This window comes from Argopecten irradians, chromosome 15 (genome assembly GCF_041381155.1).
Source record: "Argopecten irradians isolate NY chromosome 15, Ai_NY, whole genome shotgun sequence".
NCBI lineage: Eukaryota > Metazoa > Mollusca > Bivalvia > Pectinida > Pectinidae > Argopecten > Argopecten irradians.
Window position 1 is genome coordinate 9716048 of NC_091148.1, and position 21511 is coordinate 9737558.

At 35.6% G+C, this 21511-nt stretch overlaps 1 protein-coding gene across 21 annotated transcripts in view; it reads left to right on the forward strand.

Annotated features, from left to right (window-relative positions):
* The first annotated feature begins 440 nt into the window (after window positions 1-440).
* Window positions 441-21511, forward strand: part of LOC138309051 (uncharacterized) — a 115523-nt gene continuing 94452 nt past the window's right edge. For 15 of the 21 annotated variants that reach the window (XM_069250154.1, XM_069250157.1, XM_069250158.1 and 12 more), the window contains exons 1-2: window positions 442-928; window positions 19969-20146. The gene's annotated coding sequence lies outside the window, so the exon portion shown is untranslated. Of the gene's footprint in view, window positions 929-19968; window positions 20147-21511 lie in introns of all 21 variants that reach the window. The other 6 variants (XM_069250170.1, XM_069250166.1, XM_069250171.1 and 3 more) reach the window with 4 other exon arrangements.

The following is a 21511-nucleotide window of genomic DNA, read 5'->3' on the forward strand; positions in this document are numbered from 1 at the left end:
GCGGGCAATGTGGTTTTCACGCACGCCTCTTCTTTACATAACCAAGCAACGACCAAAGTTTCTTCTAGAAAAGGTAAGTTGATTATGCCGTGAATAAAAATGACACTTGATATATAAATAGCACTTTATTAAGGGAGGGAATAACAAATTCTTGCGAGAATCAGATTTGAGCTTTCCTTCAGGACATTTTGCAGGAGGTAGCGAAATGTTTTCTCTATCCCCCGACCCTCTCTCCAACTACATTTACATAAATATAGGTATGCCATGCTTCAGTTCAAAGCCACTTTTTAATTTGAAATTTGTACTATATACATTTTAATGCTATAAAATATTATTGTACACTATGAATTTTTATGCTATCAAATATTAAGAATATCTACCGGAGTTAAAACTATAATGTACATGTAGCGTAATATATACATTATCTCATAGATTTTACCTTGAACTGCATGTGCGTTACCTGTTGCTAAGCCAAAAACCAGCGAAATCGTTCAGATGACCCTGTTTTAAATCGGGGTAAAGACGAAGCTTGGAATTAATATTCTTTATGTAGCAAGATAATTGGCCTTTTAACTACGGAATGGGGACCATGAATCTGATATCCCGATAGGCCGGCCAACGGCTTATCACAAACTCCACAAGTGGCTATGTTGTGTATTAGGGACAACTGTGCATATTTTGGTCCCTTTTTGGACGGATTTGTTTTTAGAGGTGCGAGCTGCCAAATTCTACAGTGATTGATTTGTTTACAATTGAGAGATATTGTGAGGATTTTTTTGTCTCTAACGATTCCCAGATTGTGAACATGGATTAAGTTGAAAATTCCATCAAATATGTGATTATTTTTTTCATTTTGAAGGTGTTTTGTTAAGCGAAAGGAATATTTTGAGACATCTGCTCTGAATACTGGATTTGATGCTGAGTCAAGGTAAGACAATAGCCAAAAATTCTTCTATCCAAGTTACCATGGCCATGAAATTCCCATCTTAGGTCAGAGATCTCTATATATTTCTTGTACTTCTGTAATATGATATTCTCTTAATTACCTCATTCAGAGAACCCAGAGATTTCACATATTCTGTATTAAGATTTTTGTGACACTGTACTGTTTCTAGTTTTTCTCTTTATTGAGTTGATAAATATATGTTGACCTTGGACAATGAATAATGGAATATTTTGCAAGACAGATCTCATCTCACACTGGACACATGTACAGAAGTCTTTGTTATAGTGGTCATGAGTTTATGCTTCTGTTATAATAATAATAATAATATATGTAATAACTTAATTATAATACACCACCAAAAATACATTCTTATTACCACACACACAACACTACCCATACAGCTAGAGAGGAGGAAGTGATTCAAGACACAGAATCTCTTACAAGCCAAAGATCTCTTATGATGCAGAGATATTTTTCTTGCAATCTATACAGTGGAGATTTTCTTACCATGCATATTTTCTCTTATGATGCATAGAAATTTCTGTTTAATGTACAGAGATTTTTAATATTTTAATATAATGGATAGTGATTTACTGATTCTTTTTACATTGAAATGTTTTCTTATAATACACAGATTTTTCTTTAATTTTTTCTTACAATGCACAGAGATTTTTCTTACAATGAATATGTCTCTTTCACAATGGATTTCCTCGCTACTCTAGGGGTTACTATCACTGTCGTTATAACCACACCTGGACTATCGCATAGTAAATCTTGAGGCAGTTCAGGAGAAAAAAATGACAAATTACAAGCCTGCAGAGACTTTCTATGAAGATTAAGAGAAAGCGATGCCCAATTGCACCTTCAAAGCAACCACTGTGTACCGTTATACAATTCCTTCGATGAACATTAAATGATCAAATTACCTGTGTCTTCTGTTGCCTCCAGCATTATTATCAGATAGTCTAGAGGTAGATATAATGTCAGTGATAGTAACCCCTGGAGTATTGAGGATGAATGTACTTCAGACTTATCTGACACTTTACAGAATTTTTTCTTAATCTTGACAGAAACTTTAATTAATTCTCTGACTATAACTTGAACACAGGTAGCTTAAATGTTGGATGTTAAGAAAACATTGAGAAGGTGTAAACTTTCCTTTTGATGTGATTGTAATGACAGATTTCTATTTGTTGTTCTCAAACCATAACCCATGTTTGATGCACTGTTTCACCAAGATTTCATTCTAAAGACATTGAATACCACATTCAGTTTTCTAATTTTGTAAAACTGATTCAATTATATCACTAAAAAGAATCAAGGTAAATGGAGAAACTTGAGACGATCCGACTATAATACAGATTAAAGCATTTAATGATTAAAAGGTAAAAGGGAGGATTTAAAAGTGATATGTACCTATATATTTATGTACTTTGTAACTGAAAAAGACTTGATAATTGCTACTGATTAGAGGGAAGAGATTTGTAGTTAACAACGATAGGCTTTTTAACATTGTACTAATCTTGTTAGAGGCTTATGATGTGGCCCAATATGACCTTCGACTGGTCATATTTATATATAGTCTGTAAAACTGCTTCAGGTGTGTAGCTAGCATGAGAGACTCTGGCCCTGACACCAGACTTAGACATTATATGACAGATAGACACATCTATCTGTCATAATGTCTAAGTCTGGTGTCAGGGTCAGAGTCTCTTGGGCTAGGTGTGTAGCTAGCACGAGAGACTCTGGCCCTGACACCAGACTTACCGGTAGACATTATGACAGATAGATACATCTATCTGTCATAATGTCTAAGTCTGGTGTCAGGGCCAGAGTCTCTCAGGCTAGGTGTGTAGCATGGTTGGACTGGGTCTATCATCGGTGACCGGGTAGCTTAACTGGTAGAGCGTCCGGCTGCTGTTAAGAGGTTCCGATTTGAATCCCAGTCTGGCAACTATATTTTCTCCTCTCCTGTATCCATGATTATGTATAAGGGTCCTGTATGTCTTAATGGCGAAGATTTTAAAAAAGGAGTGTAGTGATATTTTACAGGGTCGATTATTGACGACGAGGGAGCTCATCAGCTCAATCGGTACAACATCTGGCTATTGTTTGGAGGTCATGGGTTTGAATTCCAGACTGGCCTCATTTTCTCCTCTCAAATCACAGAATTGGTTCCCAACTAAAAAACTCACTGACTTGTGATATAAGGGTCTCGTTTATGTTCGAGGATGAAGACATTGAAAAAGGAGGGTGAAGTAAATACGGATTGGACTAGGTCGATCATCAGCGACCAGGTAGATCAATCAATATCTAGCATTTGACTAGTGTTTGTATAGGTTTTGGGTTCAAATCTCGGTCTGGCCGCTATATTTTCTCCTCTCCTGTTACAAAAGCGCCCAACTAAAATGGTATACCCACATGTACAGTGGTGGTATAAGGGTCTCGAATAAAGGAGGGAGGATTGTTGCGGGATGGACTGGGTCAATCACCTTTGACCAGGTACGTAGCTCAGCCAGTAGAACATCCGACTAGTGTTCGGAGATCCCTGGTTCGAATTCCAGTCTGGCCGTTACATTCACCCCTCTCCTGTTACATTACAGGATAATGTATAGATGGAGTACAGCTATACTCAACATTTATTGAACATGAATATCACTTTAAACCTCCTATTCTTGTCCTCAGCCTGTCCTGACCTACTGTTATATCTTTGTTATTCAATCATTCTGAGGAGATAATGTAAACCGTTGTTTGCTCCAGTTTGTTAATACCTATCCCATAATATTCCCTATACATATTCAATAATAACAATGGCTGCCCTGTTGTCGTGTGAATAGATAAATGTTGCTAATGATCTCCTTGAGCGGAGAATGATATTACAGAATTAAATCGACACTCGATCAAAATACAGAGGGTAATTGTACCGAGATAAGCTTTATATTGACCCAGAATGGCAGTTATCATGTCTTCCTCCAATTAGTCTGTTGTTCATTTCGACATTAAATAGCTTATATGTACTGTCGATATTTCTTTGAAAAAGCGTTTAAACGAGTTCGAGTTCAATTACTAACTCTTGTTCAGGTAATGACTATATGTCTTTGTTGTAGTTTCAGGTGAGACAGTTTAATTGGTCTCATTTGCATATTCAAAAAAATCTTTGATAATACCTTAAATGTGAAAAAATTAAAAAAAAGTCTTTATTACGTATAATTTTAGTTGAGGCAATTAAGTCTATTTAGGGTTACAAATGAATGTTTAAAAGAATCTTTGAAATTATCATAAATGTGAAGTAATTTTTATCGGGTATTGTGTCAAATTGTGACCCTATGTTCCTATAAGAGCAAGCATGAGGCAGTTTGGTCTCATATTATCAATTCAATATTTAAAAAAGTCTTTGAAACTATCCTAAATGTGAAATAATCTTTATTGGATATTGTGTCAGATTTTGACCCTGTGCTCCTATAAGAAATTTTAGCCTAAAAGAACTATGCTAGCTTAATTAGGTGAGGCATTTTGGTCTTATTTGGAATGTATCATTTTATTAATATTTCAAAGAATCTTTAAATTACCCTAAATGTGAAATAATCTTTAACAGGTATTGTGTCAAATTTTGACCCTATGCTCCTGTAAGAAAAATCCTTGACGTTAGTACCTATGTTACACCTATATATCAACTGTGGGATCAAATGAAGACTAATTATACAGTACTACAATCAGTCGGTTCTGTCAGTCAGGGGGCCGGTGTATCATATGTCAAATTGTACAGCAGTATATATGGTGCCTGTTATGTTTTATCAGATCTAGTTTTGTTATAACTGTATTGAATGTTATGTTTTAAAGTCAGTGCAGCATTTTGTATATACCGTATTGGGTTTAAAAAAAACCCACCCCTCTCTCTGTAATAAACATCCATCGACTTGATCTTGTGCCAGTATAATGCAATTACAAACCTGTCTATAAAGACCACCCAAGGGAAAACGGGATAAACGGTCTCTATAGTCAAGTGGTCATTATACACAGGTTGAATAATTAAGGAATAGACTTTTGTTTTGTTGAGGTTATGAGGATATAATGATAATGGAGCAGTAGTAAATTTACACGGGCTCCATTATCATTATACCCTCATAACCTCAACAAAATAAAAATCTATTCCTTATATTTACAGTTTTTCACGTAAATGAATATAATTTATTCTCACGGCAGTTGCATATTTTTCATTGAAATTCCCATATTTTTTTCTCTCTCGTCATCCTCAACAAATTCAATTGAACAGCTGATTGGAATTGAGTCATTCATATGTTCCCACCAAAAGTGGGGTCATGACTCCACGTTGCTACGCCATCGACTATTCCCGTAACAATAAAATCGCCGCGCGTGTTGTGCTATCATTATACACTGATATTGATAATATTAGAAAGCATGGTTATTGAGTCCATGTCAGTGCAAACTGTAAATATTGTGTTATAAATGATCATTTGAGACCCAAGAAAAAATGGTCTTAATTAATAAGCAGGTGGTCTTTATATAGAGGTCAAATTGTGTTGAAATTAGTCTTCATTGTTGGCAGTCGGTCTTTATACAGAGGTGATTATTAGGGCAGGTTTGACAGTATAAATACTTTCTCATGTTCAAGTTAGACAAATTATGAGGGAAATGGATCCGGGACGAGTTCCAGAGAAACTTATGCAATATCATATATATATTTGTAAAACTATTAGTGTTTTTTGAGTGTATATTCATGCAGGGCTGAATATAGAACCCCCCTTCAGCTTCCACTACAGAAGTTTTACTATGATCTCCCAAATTTCATGTGAATAATTTTCCTAAATTAAAAAAAAAAGTTAAAGTGAACAGTCGGGCAAGGATGGCTAAAGTCGGTAAAAATGGTGTGAATGTATCCAGTATGATTTCTTATGATATGGAAAAATAAAATCTCTCGTCAAAATCTGTCTGCGTACGAAGAAATTAATTTAAAGTATGGAAATTCTAAAACGTCCTCCCGGCTCACTATGTCCGTGGTTACATTTCCACGCAGCCTCGCTTTCAATGCTTTCAAATTTTCTTTACTTTAATGGTCAGAACTGGGAAACTAAGCAGAACTTGGCCGTCATATTAATATGTGAGAACTTTTGGAAGGCCAATGAACGCATTTAGACTGGTTTTCTTTGCCCGACTATTCACTTAAAGAAAAAAGGAAGAATGAATTTTTTTTTTTTTTTTTTTTCATTTTGCAGTTTAATTAAGGTAGACCCTGAAAGTTTGAAGATCTAAAGAAAATCCCCTCCTTCTATTTGCTCAAAAGCCAAAAAAAAAAAAAAAAAACAAAAAAAACCCCCTCTAATCTTGGTAAAGGCAAAAACTATAAGCTCTGCTGTTTATAATGACAAAACCACATGTAATTGTTGTTGTAAATAGCCTATAGGTAAATAAGACCTCACAAAAACAATACTAAACCAACAAGTGCCAGCCCATTAGTAACATTAATCTCAGCTTTATTTTGAATAAGCCCAAACCTGACGGTTAGTAAGAGGATATGTATATCGAGTACTAATGAGTCAGCTGCAATAAGCCATTCACCTTGAACCTATATAAGTCAGCCGGGGTTCAATTCAAAGTACCGTATTCGACCCAATAAGCGCCCCGGGCACCTAAAAAATTGATAAAAATGAAATGGTGCTAATAAGTTAAAATAATTGCGAATTTATACCGTTTTATGTAGTTTTGGTCCTTATTTATGCCTGGGCAATTGCAACTGAGGCCTCAAAAAGGGGGAGGGGCGCTTATAGGGACATGGGCGCTTATTGGGTCGAATACGGTACTGTTAATTACCAACATTCTTTCAGGGCTACTAATTTTCACGATTTCCATTTCAAAAAAAATTCGCGAAGATTAACACTGACACAGGATTAATATTGAATGGATATTCATATAACTATAAATGCTGTAGATATTAATTCGCAGAGATAAAATTTCATGAATTTACTTGAATTGCAAAATTTGTGAACGTAAATCGCACATGAAAGAAAATTGGTTTACAGTATTAAATATGAAAAGATCAAGGGTCACCTGCCTGTTCAGCTGAATTTTCTTAGGGAACTCTGGTTTCCTCCCACTCCAAAACTACTCGCAACTTAACAACATACATATTAAAGGTCATTTAGATACAAAAGAAATAAGAATAGGTTGGGTGGGTAGGTGGACAGGTGGGGGGGGGCAAACTGAAAATGGCATGATCAGATATTGAAGGGGAGGGGGGTTGTGTAATAAATCTTGAGGAATTATTAAGGAATACAGAATTATTAATTCACATTAATTCTGAAAAATTTCAGGACATTTTAACTACACGGACACTGCGGCTCCTGAATAGGTTGTTCCTTTTGTACATATTTTGCTATCGGTATAAAATAAGTATATATAGTTTATATTTTTGATATTTATATTCTCTGTGTATTGAAGCCCACTTATCTATATGGCGATTCTTTACCCCAGTTTAAACCGAGCGGAAATCTGAATACAAAATCTTAAGTTGTTAAAATCATTTGAATGTTACTGTGTAGATATTGAATTTCTTCAATACATGTATTTAAACAGTTTTTAAAGATTGAATTTGAATGATGTGTCGTATGATTATGCAATCAGCAGACCTTGGTATACTTGTTGAATATGTTTCGTTGCTTTGGCGTATATTTATGGCTTCTATGTATGTATATTGATCAGGCAGTTTAGTCGTGATAAATTACTACAATCATCTTATAGTGTTACTATTGAAATCATTGAATAGAAAGAAATTAGAATGACACCGTCTGTAATTACTCAATTAATTTATAGAATGTCTGAAAGGTGAAATCACATCAATTAAATTCTGACTCCATATACAAAGCATATCCTTCAACATCACTTATTGCTTTAAAAAAATGGGTACTTAGAAATTAGAAAAACTACACCAAGGGGGTGCCTTTAACTTGAGTTAGGTACAGTTATGTAAGGTGGTATGACTTTGTACTGCATACCTGTAGGTTGATAGTTTTTCCCTGGTTACTCTGGCTACCTTCCACTTCCTAAACTATAGACGTGCCCTAAGTTACCCCATCCTCAATATTCCAGGGGTTACTATCATTGTCATTATATCCACCCCCATCCTTGATACTCCAGGGGTTACTATCACTGTCGTTATATCCACCCCATCCGCGATACTCCAGGGGTTACTATCACTGTCATTATATCCACCCCCATTCTTGATACTCCAGGGGTTACTATCACTGTCATTATATCTACCCTATCCTCGATACTCAAGAGGTTAATATCAATATCATAGCAAAACGGTATGAGGCCAGGAACATTTTGAAATAAGACAAAAGTTCATGTTGAATTAAAGCCTATATTAATTATCAGTATCCAACTCTAATTGCTTCTTGTTTGGTGTATCTTGTATAAATTGTGGACAGAATATTTGTGTTATTTATGACATTGAATTATAGGCGGTAGGGTGAGCCCAGATGAACATTTTGAAATAAAACAAAAATTCATGTTGAATAAAACCTGTGTCTAGTTTTAATAAAACATTCGGGGAGTTCCCGTGTGTATTGTTAATGTATAGGTTGTATCAACATTGAGTCTAGATCTCTGAGACACTTTGTATAATACATTTATATATGATATCTGCTTGTCAATATACAAACCAGCAAAGAAACATGTTCCCATAAAAGAACAGAGTCGGTGGGAATCACAATATTATCATCTGGTAAAGCGATCTGTTCAATAGGAGATACCAATCCAAATTTATATAAACCTTTTGACCAGTTGTGTGATATTGAGCTGAATTTAAATTCCGGCTGTCAACAGTCGCAGAGTTTTAAATCCATTCATGGCTATTATTTAGTAATCGGTTGACTTTAGATCTAGAGTTATGATAAATTTGTCAAAGGAAATTTACACTTGATGTATGTATATACTTAACACAAAGTCACATGTTATCTTATCTTTCTTTCAGTAAACAAGAATTTCATATTCAGAAATTTTATCATTGCTCTGAGTTCGTCTTGATGACATTATAAAAATATATTGGTGATTTGAACTCTAGGTGCCCAGATTTGTGAATACTGGACAGAATATATAGTGATAATAGTCATACTGGTTTGGTTTATTTTGTTGAAATCAACAGCCAGGGTCATTTAAGGACATGCAAGCTGGTTCTGAGGTAGAAGAAAGCTGTAGTACCTGGAGAAAAATCATCAGGCTCAGTAGTCTTTATAGACTGAGGTGTCCTTTACACAGAGATCAATCATATAGTATATGGCATCAAATGGGGTTGATGAGTCTGTCCTTTATGGACAGGTGCCCTTTATATAGAGTTGTCCTTTATAGCAAGTTAGCCTGTATTTATATAGAGCTGCAAAAAAATATTCCAACTCGTTTTTCATTCAGGGACATAAAATAATTCTGATATTTCTCATACATTCTATATACCTCAGTGTTATATTGCATTAAATGAGGTGGATGAGTCTGTCTTTTATAGACAGGTGTCCTTCATAGACAGGTGTCCATTATAGACAGCTTTCTGTTATAGACAGTTGTCTTTAATATAAAGGTGTGCTATATATAGAGGTATGCTTTATATAGAAGTGTCCTTTATAGAGATGTCCTTAATATAGAGGTGTACATGCTTTATATAGAGGTGTCCTTTATATAGAGGTGTCCTTTATAGATAGGTGTCCTTTATAAACAGGTGTCCTTTATAAACAGGTGTCCTTTACAGTCGGTTTGACTGTACCAACTTTATCTTAAGGACATTGCCTTTGCTCATTTTATAAGTACATCATTGTATCCTAACTCATTAACCCTCGAAGAGAAATTTGCTCTTTTAAATCAAAGACTAGACTAGTCCATTATAAAATTTCAGGGGTGAATGTTTTAATAAATTGATAATTACATCTTTCATATTCCAACCTGAGAAACATGCTGATGTAGCATGTTTTAATGGTAGATAAAGTTGTCTTCTAGCTTCGCACTAGGGGGAATTTCCCTTTAGCTAAGTTGGTAGAGCGACGGACCAGTAAGCCAGGGTCGCAGGTTCGAGCCTGGCTGGCGGCAGACTACACTCGTTTTGTTCCATCGATAACAACTTTTCCGGATTGAATATCTGTGTTACCATGTATGTCAGACAATAACCCCTTTGAAGTTGACACCGATATTATCAGGGTTTTAAATTTTTCTCCCATAGCATGACATATTTTGTTATTAATGTCTTTTCAGACAGAATTTTGGCGAGATGATTTACGTTTTTCTTAAATGGAATATCGTGGACACGACACGACCTGTGTTTAATAAAAGTGACATAGTTAAGTCTCTCCTAGAGATTATCTATAGAATATCATTTAATAATTTGATGAACAAAATTCTTCAGATTTACATTGAAACACTTAGAATGGCTGCGACTGCCCTGCTTTTCTTACTTAGATTGAAGCTTTGTGAAAGATTTAATATTCGAATGAGAACTTGTCTGGAATTTAGGGTCCAGTGTGGTCGAGTGGTTAAGATGTCCTGACGGTCTGACATACAGTATTACCACAAACCCTCCATCTTTGAGTTGGGAATTTAAAACTCATGTGAGGTGAATGCAGGTGGATGGTTTTTCTCCAGATATTCAACTTTTCTCCAACTTCTAGACATTGCAAGTCAATAAATGATACTGGCTGTTAATAGGATATCTAACCAAAACAAGAAACAAACAAAATGTCTAGGATTTTTCTAATTATGGAAAGATTGCTTTTAACGTATTTTTGCAGTCTCTCCTTGAAATCTATTATTTAGAGTATCAAACCCTGGTAATAAAATGATGTTGCACTACAAACTGAATGCATATATCTCAGAAAGTCTGCTTCCGGTAGCCGGAATAAAAAGACATCTATTGACATGCATATACAATGTAGCTTACAGAGTGTCGATGTCTGGTGTTAGTGTAAAAGGAAACTTGGGGTAAACACCAGACATGCATCTATCTCTCAAAGTGTCCACTGTCTGGTGTTAAGGTCAAAGGAAACTCTGGCTATATACCAGACATGCATATATCTCTCAGAGTGTCCATGTCTGGTGTTAGAGTCAAAGGAAACTCAAACTATACATCAGACATGCATCTATCTGTCTCTCAAAGCGTCCATGTCTGGTGTTGGGGTCAAAGGAAACTCAGGCTACATGTTTAGCTGTCTAAGAGATTGTCTACAAGTGAAAGGTGATGAGTATCCAACTGGAACCTCAAGCTTCTTCAATCACTCGGATAGTCAACAATTTGACACAAAACAAAAATAAACAAAAGCAGTAACGAAAATGCTTGAGCATACGATGCCAGTAATCAGTGTATGTAAACAAATTCCACTGTCCATTGTTTACAGCTACCGAAAAATCAACAAGGTCGTGGAAATTAATCCAAACAAGAGTCAGTTTGTTAAGTAAATAAACATATAATTACGGAATGTAGTTGTGATTTCCTAAGTCAACATGTTTCATCGACAGGTTTTAAGTGTATATAGTTGTCAATCTTTATTCAAGGCAGGTGTGTTTGTTATTTGAATGGACTCAAGGTTCATCACAACTTTAGGAAGCTAGCATTATTAGCCTATAAAAGTGAAATTGTACACTTTCACGACGGATTGGTATGTATTGTGATTGGCGTTCACAGTTTTTTCCGGGTTGTCCAGTTCAATACTACAGAAAAATACACATTCGTATGGAGTGCTCGAAAAGAAAGCGACAAAGAATCAAACTCAGGTCTTTGGCTTGGAAATCTACTGCTCTACGGACAGCCAAAGAAGCATGCTCCGTCAGCTGAGTGACAGAGAATGTAGAAAGTACATTTGTTAAGCCACACTGACTCTCTCCCTCAGCTGCTTACCGATGGTTGATGATTTTATGTCTAGTTATTAGGTTTTTTTTACCTAAAACATAACCACAAAACCTGAAAGACAGGAAATATCAAGGAAAATACGGGTAGTAGTGTAAAAGGAGCGAGTCGGTGTGTTTTGTACATAATGGTTTAAATAGAATCTCTATTGCTCATTGCTCCTTTGGCTCAGTCGATAGAGCTGTAGATTTCAAGAGGAGACACAGGTTCCATTCCTTGTCAGGCACTGGACATGCAGGAGTGTGAATTTTTGTGACAGATTTATAATTAATTTGATTGATATTTATACTTTTAAGGATGAATCATAGGTTAATGTTGAAAAATACTTCAGTTTTTTTCGAATGAATTTAACATGTGGAATAGTTATATATTTCCAAATTATTTGTATTTGGTGAATGAATCATGCATTTTAAACACACCACTGTTGTTAATCAGAGTTCACATGCTAGTCAGGCCATGATACTTAAGTATTTATCAGGCTTGTTGAGCTGTTCGTGATTCACTTGTCAAACGGTGAAATTTACATCTGAACAGGTGACAACGATATTTATTACATGCAATAGACATTTAGATTTATTTCAGTTGGCTCAGTGAATTGAAAAAGTTCTGGTATTCATGACTTTCGATATGATTTAATTTGAATAACTGTACATATATAATTATAGATGAAAATGTTTTTTTCTTCTTCTTATTTTGGATTTATAATGATTTTATTTTCTTAGTTCAAAATCAATGCCTTTTACTGAAAATACAAAGATTACTCAGTAAGTTTATTCAGCCTCTTATGGGATCCATATAATTATCGGACATTACTGGTATTTGTTTGTGAAAGAGACGTAATTGTTTACAAATCTAATTTTGATTTGTGATCAAGTTAATACAGGTGTATACCTTTAATTTGAAAATCAATGAATTTTATTGAAATAACACAATAGTCTTTATAAACTTGATTTTATTTCAAATCTATGCTATAATTTTATCAACAAAATGTCCCATTATTTGAAAATAATTGAAATATACTCAATTCAACATGAGAATGATATTTTTGAATTTGGTCTAATCAACCGTAAACAGATTTAAAACTGCTTTTGATCAAGACATGACAAAATAAGAATTATCTTCCCAAATATAATCTTAACATGATAATATGCGGAAAGATTTATATATAAGATAACGATTCTGTCAATTGTAATGTGAATTTTATAAGAAGATTGCATGTCTAAACAATTTAAAGGTTACCAAAAAAATGGATTGTTGGGGGGTAGGGATTTCGATGTTCATTTTACATGAAGGTGGTCGGCTAGGAAATACAATGTACAAAAACAGCTAGAAGGAAAGGTAGCTACGGTATATTTCCCTGGTAGAATTGTACCTGCTGCCACCATTTCATGATTGTAAAAGGTGACTATTTATGGTAAAGGGATCTTATCTTTTCTCTATTTATACTCCCTAACTGTTATTCTACTTCCTAAATGTCTCCCTTAATTGGCATCTGATGTAATGAGTTGAGTACTCACCCCTGTGAGTAAGACTCTGAGTTCTGAGTCCTGACTGAGACTCACCATAATCTATTAAAGTGGTAGTATGATATAACCGGATGGGTTTGCTTGCTCGGTGTCTTTGACCACAAAAAGAAAGAGGTAGGTTCTGTCATTGAAAATAAACAGTAGATTTAAGGTTTCAGGCATTTTCTCTTTATTCATTCACTCTTGAAAATAACTCTGCAAGGTTCTGTTCCCTGGCCGAGATATGCTATAGTCTATAAAAAATTAGTTTCTGATACTGCTTAGGGCTCCGCGTACGGGGTGTGGGACGACTAGTTTACCTCTTGTCAATACTTGTATAATGTGACTAGATAGTGTGTTTGTTTGGTGTGTTTGGTACCACACTTCAGTGAGATAGCACTATAAAAAGAGTTCCATTGTTTCATGGAAACGTAACACGAACATACTGCAGCCTCCCAAAACATTCACACCCTCACACACAGCAACACGTTGTACATGAGGAGACCGTTGTTAAATGATCTAAGATGTTAAAATAAGACATTAAGTCCAACCAATCAACCAATCAGTAGCTCAGTTGCCACAAGTAGGATTCAAACTTTGGACCTACTAACAATAGCCGGATAGATGGGCGCTCTGCCAATTAAACTACCCGGATCAACTTCATGTTTCTTTTATTACCCTTGATCTTCTCTCCATTCTCTCCAAGTCTTCGGGATTGAAGAATCATAAGACCCTGTGTATCACCACCATGAGTAGTTACAGTTGTTGATTCTGTACGTACAGATAAGAGGAGAAAATGTAGCAGTAGAGTTATCTGCCCTTACACGTAGGTATTGATTGTGACATCATGTGTTGTTGGCATATATACATCATGATTTTCAGAGAAAACAACATGAATTCTGCTCACAAAATAATGATGTCATAATGGATACCTACCCGCAAGGGAAGTAACTCTGTAGTTTTCAAAGACGGAATGGATCTCATAGCTCTAACTTTTTGTCCTATGGATTGAATAATCTCATCATGGCCACCGATTATTGACCCAGTCAATTATGCCCCCCTCTCACCCCCCTCCCTACCTTTCTAATCCAATCATGTGTCCCCCTACATCAGCTAATCCTTTTTTGTATAAAAACTTTTTTTTGAATAATTACACAATTTTGACTAAATCAATTGTCTAGACATTTATGTAAAATTTATTCAAATTCAAGTATAATGTAAATTATTTCATAAATATAACAATAAAATGAATCATTTTGTATTCATTCAAATTGAAATATGATGCAAATTGTGTTCATAAATATAACAATAAGATGAGAGTTTTAAATAAATGTTAAAAGCATATTTTATGACATGTTTGATGATGATAATAAAGCTTTATTTTCCCAATGTTTAAATGTAAACTCAGTTTTTCTTCCATATTGCTATTCTAAAAATCTACATATACAGTATTTCTTCTAATTAGTGAAAAACTACAAGTAGGTGTATAAAAATTACATGTGTAACAGGAGAGAAGAAAATGTAGCAGCCAGACCGGGGATCGAACCCGGGACCTCCGAACACTAGCCGAATGCTCTACCAAGTTAGCTACCTGGTCATCGATGATCAACCCATTTCAATCCTGCAACATACAAACACTATGTAACAGGAGAGGAGAAAATGTATCTGCCAGACTGGGATTCGAACCCAGGACCTCCGAAAACTAGTCGGTGCTCTACGGAATGAGCTACCTTCATCGATTATTGATCCAGTCCATTCCCGCTACACTCCTTCCTCAAAGTCTTTGCCCTCAAAGATATACAAGATCTATATACTAACACATAGGTATCTTGTTTCTTGTTTAGTGCTAAGCTTGTAACAGGACAGAAGAAAAATGACCAATCCGGGTTTCAAACCCGGGACCTCTGAACACTAGCCGGATGCTCTACCGATTGAGTTACCTGGTCACCGATGATCAACCTAGTCCAATCCCGCTACATATTATACTAGCACTATTCTACAGAAGTGATTTATAGGCTTGTAGTGTTATCATTAAATTGGCTCATTACATAAATCTTAATCTCGGGTGTCACATTACTCTTCGGTTCCTTATCAAATCAATCTATTATATTTTTTTGCAAGATTAATGAAGCCTCCCTTATCCACTTTTAGCCCCCTTCCCCCAAAAATACACTGAACTCTACCATCTACCATTAACCGCCCCAACTCCCTCTCCCCATCCATCCCCCTCCCCCTCATTCCCCCATTTCCCTCCCCCACTCCCTTAACCATTCCCCCTCCCCCTAATTCTCCTCCATTTCCCACCCCCACCACATTCCCTTTCCCCCATTTCCCTCCCCACCTTTCTCCTGCATTCCCCTCCCCCCAATTCCCTTCCCCTCCCCTTCATTCTTAACCATTCCCCTCACCCGCATTCCTCCTCTGCCAATCTCCCCTCCCCCATAACCCCCATTCATTTATCCACCCCCTCATATCCCCCATCCACCCCCCATCATTTATCACCCCCCATCCCCCATTCCCCTCCCCCACCTCCAATAAGATGATTTATTATAATCTAGATAAATCCACCTGTTATGGGAGTCTATGATTGGGTTGGGTGTAGCTGATTACAGGTAAGAACTGATAAGTACTTACCTGTATGTACCTGGAATTGATTACAGAAATAGGTGCACGACTTCACAGCGAGTTATTACCACTAGTATTTTACCTGGGGACTATCCTTGATTTCTACGGTAAGATTGTAATGACTCCATATTTACATTTTACTTCTATCTTACAGATGACGGCATATGCTCTTACGTGTGTCATTTTTTATGCTCGCATAATGCAAAGATCTATTAGATTTAAATTCAATCCACTTTGTAATTACGGAGATTTATAGTGTTTGATGGAATGATGGCAGTATTTAGTATTGAGTAAGTCTGCATGAATGTATTGTGAAGGACTTTGCTGTGAAATAGGCAGTATTTAATATTGAGTAATTTTACATGAATGTTTGATGAAGGACTTTGTCGTGAAATACTGGAGTTATTTGTTGTATAAGGGACTGGGTATGATAAGGTGTGAAATTGTTGAGAAAGGATAAGATATTTTCAACAAAGCCAATTATCATGAGGAATCTTGTTTCTAATTCAAATTTCAAGGTCCTGATCATCAATCTATTAAAGGTCAAATATCAGTGCTTTTCCTGCCAATATATTTGGGGCAAAAATTCGGCCTGATTCCCAAACCTGTCTAAATCCCCCAATTCAGAGAGTGTAACGTGCATTTCGTGTGAAGAAACAAAAAAACATTCGGAAATTGTAGCCCTGAATGTTGTATTTTAGTATGTACATTCTTAGACTGGTTCATAAGGAAGCATAATTATTTATTTCTACTTTTTTTCCAAAATTTCCCATTAAAATTTTTCACAATTTCCTACTTCCATTGTACAAAAATTCCCAATTTTTACCAGGTAGCCATTTCCAAAGATACCCAGGAAAAACAAAGAATATGTTTAGATTGGGTTTTATGGGACAACCGAATTCATCCTCTTATTCAAATCAACATAAAAAAGGTCAGAGCTTTAGGAAAAAAACACCAAGAAGAAACATTGACCTTTAGTCTTGACCTTGCAAATGGCCTTGAACTTGCCTAAAAGAAGATTCCAGCAGTTCTAACCTGAACCTATAGTCCTTGAAATTCAGTGCGTGCCTGGAAATTGATTCCCATTTTGACATAGTTTTCGTTGCTATGGATACAACATGTCACTCCGTATGTACTACCTGTAGATGACACGACAGACAGGTGAAATGTTTACCTGGCGTTTGTAAATAGAGAGTCAATACCTGTAATATAGATATAGCTGTGGCATTATTGATCGTGATGTGACATTTCATGTATCCTCTGCTTAATTCTATTTTCATGTAGCCTTCAATGTTTTAAGTCCCTGTCATATCATGATAAGTCCCGGTCTTGTAAATGTTCTTCTGTTCGGAAACAAGCCCCAATCCATTAATATGCCCCTGTCTTGCAATAAGCCCTGATAATAAGCCCATGTCCACCCCATTACAGTAATAAGCCCCAGTTCCAGTAATAAGTCCCAGCTCTAGTAATAGACCCCTGTCCTGTTATAAGCTTTATGTCCATCAATAAGCCCCATGAGCCATGGCCAGTAATAAGCCCCTGTCCTTTCTTATACATACCACACTGTTAATGAGCCCTAATAGTGTCTGGAGATAAGCCCATTTAATGACCATATCTGGCAATAAACTCTTTGTTAAAACCTCCTGTATGGTAACATATACCCTAATTTCATTTCTGTGTATATACCATTGGACATCTACTCAACTTAATGGAATCATAAATGTCTGACTTTGAAGCCAGCTTAGACAAAACCTCAGTTGTCCTTATGGAAATTACCTCAGTTGATGTCCATATGTTTCTCTCATTTATCAACTCATTCACCCCTGAAGACACATTTGGACTCTTCTAAATCAAAGACTAGACCAGTCCATTATGAAATTTCAGGGATGAATGAGTTAATTGTGTGTCTTTTACAATTTACATTTTCAATTATTTCTCGATAACCAAAAGACCCAGAAAACTTATACTATCTTAAAGGCCTATTAACATGCTGGATGAAGGGCTGACAAGTGCTGTTTTTTTCCAAAATGAACATAATTGACTTTCATTTAAGAGTTTTTTGGACAATAGTATATAATTGCAAGGATGAGGGCTGCAAATGTTCATTCAAAAACTCCAAATGTCAAAACCAGCAGATAGAATCATTGTGGTAATTCTTGTGATAAATGCTTCCTTGTCTAAGTTTACCCTACATAGTAATTCTAATGTGATATCACCTGGATACAGGCTAAGATCATGGTAAGGAGAGTCGTATTTTACTCTATATACCGGGTAGTCCTTAGATTTTAACCTGAAGGGGTGTTATGTATATATCAGGAGGCGGGAGATCTATTGCAATCAGTGATTTTCTTACTCCATGTAACTTCAGGGGCCTATAGCATTTTCAAGGGAAATAATTCATGCACCATGTGATACCCAATTACGTTTTTGTGCAGGGGTAATATCTCTAGTGGTGATGGAATGTAACTCTATGTACCCGATAATCTTCCCGCTGAAATGATGTTACTGCGGAATATCATCTTTTATTGTCATTCCATCACCAATAGAAACATTTATAGTCCTGCACAAATGTTATCAGGTATCACATGGTTTGTGAATTATTGCCATTGGAAAAAATTAACATTGTATCTTTCTTGAAATATGTATATTTGAAGAGCTTTTTTTTATTTGGGAAAATATTTTCATAATATTGGGAAAATAAAGCAAACTTTCTCTAGGGGAAGGAGCCATAATTCGACCCAAAACGTTTCTTAAAAATCACTGAAAATGTACTGCCTCTTCATAATATAACACATTTAGAACATATCGTATTAGGCCCAATTAGCGATCAGGGCGATTAAAAAATTGAAAAATGAAAAGGTGCTTAATAAGATGGAATTATTGCAAACCTATATAGCAATTGAAATGAGGCCTCAAAAAGGGGAGGGGCGCTTATAGAGGGACACAGGCACTTATTTGGTCGAATACAGTATGTATTGTTTTCATGTTCTTGAATTTAGCGTATCTTTCAAATGTCTGGGGCAAAGACTAAAAAAGGGAGAGGAAAGGAGGGTAAAGGCTCTGGATTGGTGGAGCACATGGCTGACTTAGTTCAAGCCTCTTCTGCTCCTCCTACATAGGTATACAGATGAAAAGATTTGATTGTCAAATTACAAGATAGATAAATATCCATTATTTTGTATTTCTAATCATTATAAAATCACGATTTTTATCCATTTAAAAAGCCATCAGAAATTGTAGATATTTACATTTAATCAGAAATTGTAGATATTTACATTTAATTCGATTATAACTGTTTGATATCTTTCTGACTTTTGAGATAGAGAAATTAAAAGAATATTCTTTAGATAGATCAGTTTTACTCGATAAGCATTCATAATGTCAAAATGTAAGGTATTTCAAATACATGTATTTCATTTGTGACATAGCTATATATATTCTTATACATATTTGTACAATATATCATATCTTATAATTTGCCATTTACATATTATTTTTTAATTACTATGATATTTATATGCTGAATGTTTGTTAATCTAAAGTTTTATTGATTTCAATACTGTAAGAACCCCCTGGGTCTCCCTGGGTCTGTTGAATAGACAATAAATAAACACCTTTGTTGTGGCAGCTGTCGTAAAGTACATCTTCTCTGTCCCTTTAAAACTTTAAAAAGCAATCAAAATTTACAGATATTTACATATTATCTCCTATGAAAGCTTAATGTTGGTATCTTTTATTTAAAATTTATAATTTATAATTTATTTTTTATTTCATTCTGATATTGGTATCTTTCTTACTTTACAGATTGTGCTGTCAAAGCACATGCAACTGTGTCTGTTTAAAAAGCCACCAGAATTTACGGATATTTACATCTTATCTCAATATGACAATTTGATATTGGTATCTTTCTGACTCTACAGATTGTGCTATTTACCATAAGTACCCCTGCTATCACCTGGCTATTTTTAAAACACTCCATTTCTTTCCCTTCGCAGGTGAGAACATATCATACCTGAAGTAGATCCGAGGAATTAAAGGGAAACTACCTACGGCCGGGCTCGGTGTATACAACAGAAAGCATGTGAGGTGTGATCTGTTAACCTGTGTTGTGTAAATATGTATTCCATGGATTTAAATCAAAGGCGAGAGGATTATTTTATTAGGAGTTGAAATGTAAGTATATATTTTCATATATGTATTTCCTCATTTGTTTTGATATATACCATATCAGTTATATTGTAGTTGTATTATACTCAGATATTGATCTGTTTGCCGAACAGTAGACTTGTAATACCAACTCTGTGTTTCAATGTCCGATTTAAAACCCAGGTTGTATTGATTTCAAAGTCTCATATTTATCAGGCTTGTTAACTGATACAGATTCTAGGCTACGTGACACTCTTTTGTGATTTTATTGCGTAATCATGGAGTGAAATTTAGGCCTGTACTCAAACTTATTGGGTAGGTTGTATGTAATAGAAGAGGAGAAAATGTAACGGCCAGACTGGGTTTCGAACCCGGGACCTCCAAACACTAGCCGAATGCTCTAATATTGGCTAAGCTACCTAGTCATCAATGATCGACACAATCCAATCCCGCTACACTCCTCCCTTCTTTTGCCCTCAAAAGACAGACATGACCCTTATACCACCATCATGGGTATTTTAGTTGGGTGCCAATTTTGTAACAGAAGAGGCAAAAATGTAGTAGCCAGACTGGGATTCAAACCCAGGACCACCGATCATTAGCTGAAAGCTCTATTGCTGAGCTACCTTGTCAATAATGATCGACACAGTACAATCCAGCTAAACTTCTCTCTTCTCTTTCAAAGTCTTAATCTTCGAAGACGTATAAGACCTTTATACCACCACCGTGGGTATTTTCGCTACATTTGTAGATCTCCATAATTTGGGACTAATTGAAAAACACTATTGTTCAAATAGACCACCATTTTAGATTTTGGCCGTTGGTATTTTTTTTATGAAAATGATTTGTCATAAAGTACTGAAGGGATCTTTCAAAAGTAAACAAAAAATATTACCGTATTCGATCTGGTGAGCACCATGGTGCTTAAAATATAAAAAAGTAGGGTGTAAGGATGCTAAGAACCAAATTTAGACTAACCCTTAGTAAAGAAAATATGGCACAAAGTAAGCAATCAATCCATCAATTTGCAGAAGAAATCAATGAAACACACAGTTTTTACATTTTCAGTTTGTATTTAATTTGTGTTAATTGAAACTGAAGCTTCAAAAACTTAACTCCTCGACCAAGTACGCATCTGAATTTTAGACTTACACAAAGTGCTCTCTAGATCTTTAAATAAACAGTTATAGTCATGTGCCAGGTGGAGACAAGCTAGAGTTCTAGAAGAAAACTCATTGACCGACGGCAAAAATATCAAACAAAAACAGAGAGGTTCTTTGGTTTTCAAATCTGAATTTTAGACTTACACAAAGTGCTCTCTAGATCTTTAAATAAACAGTTATAAACAGCTATAGTCATGTGCCAGGTGGAGACAAGCTAGAGTTCTAGGAG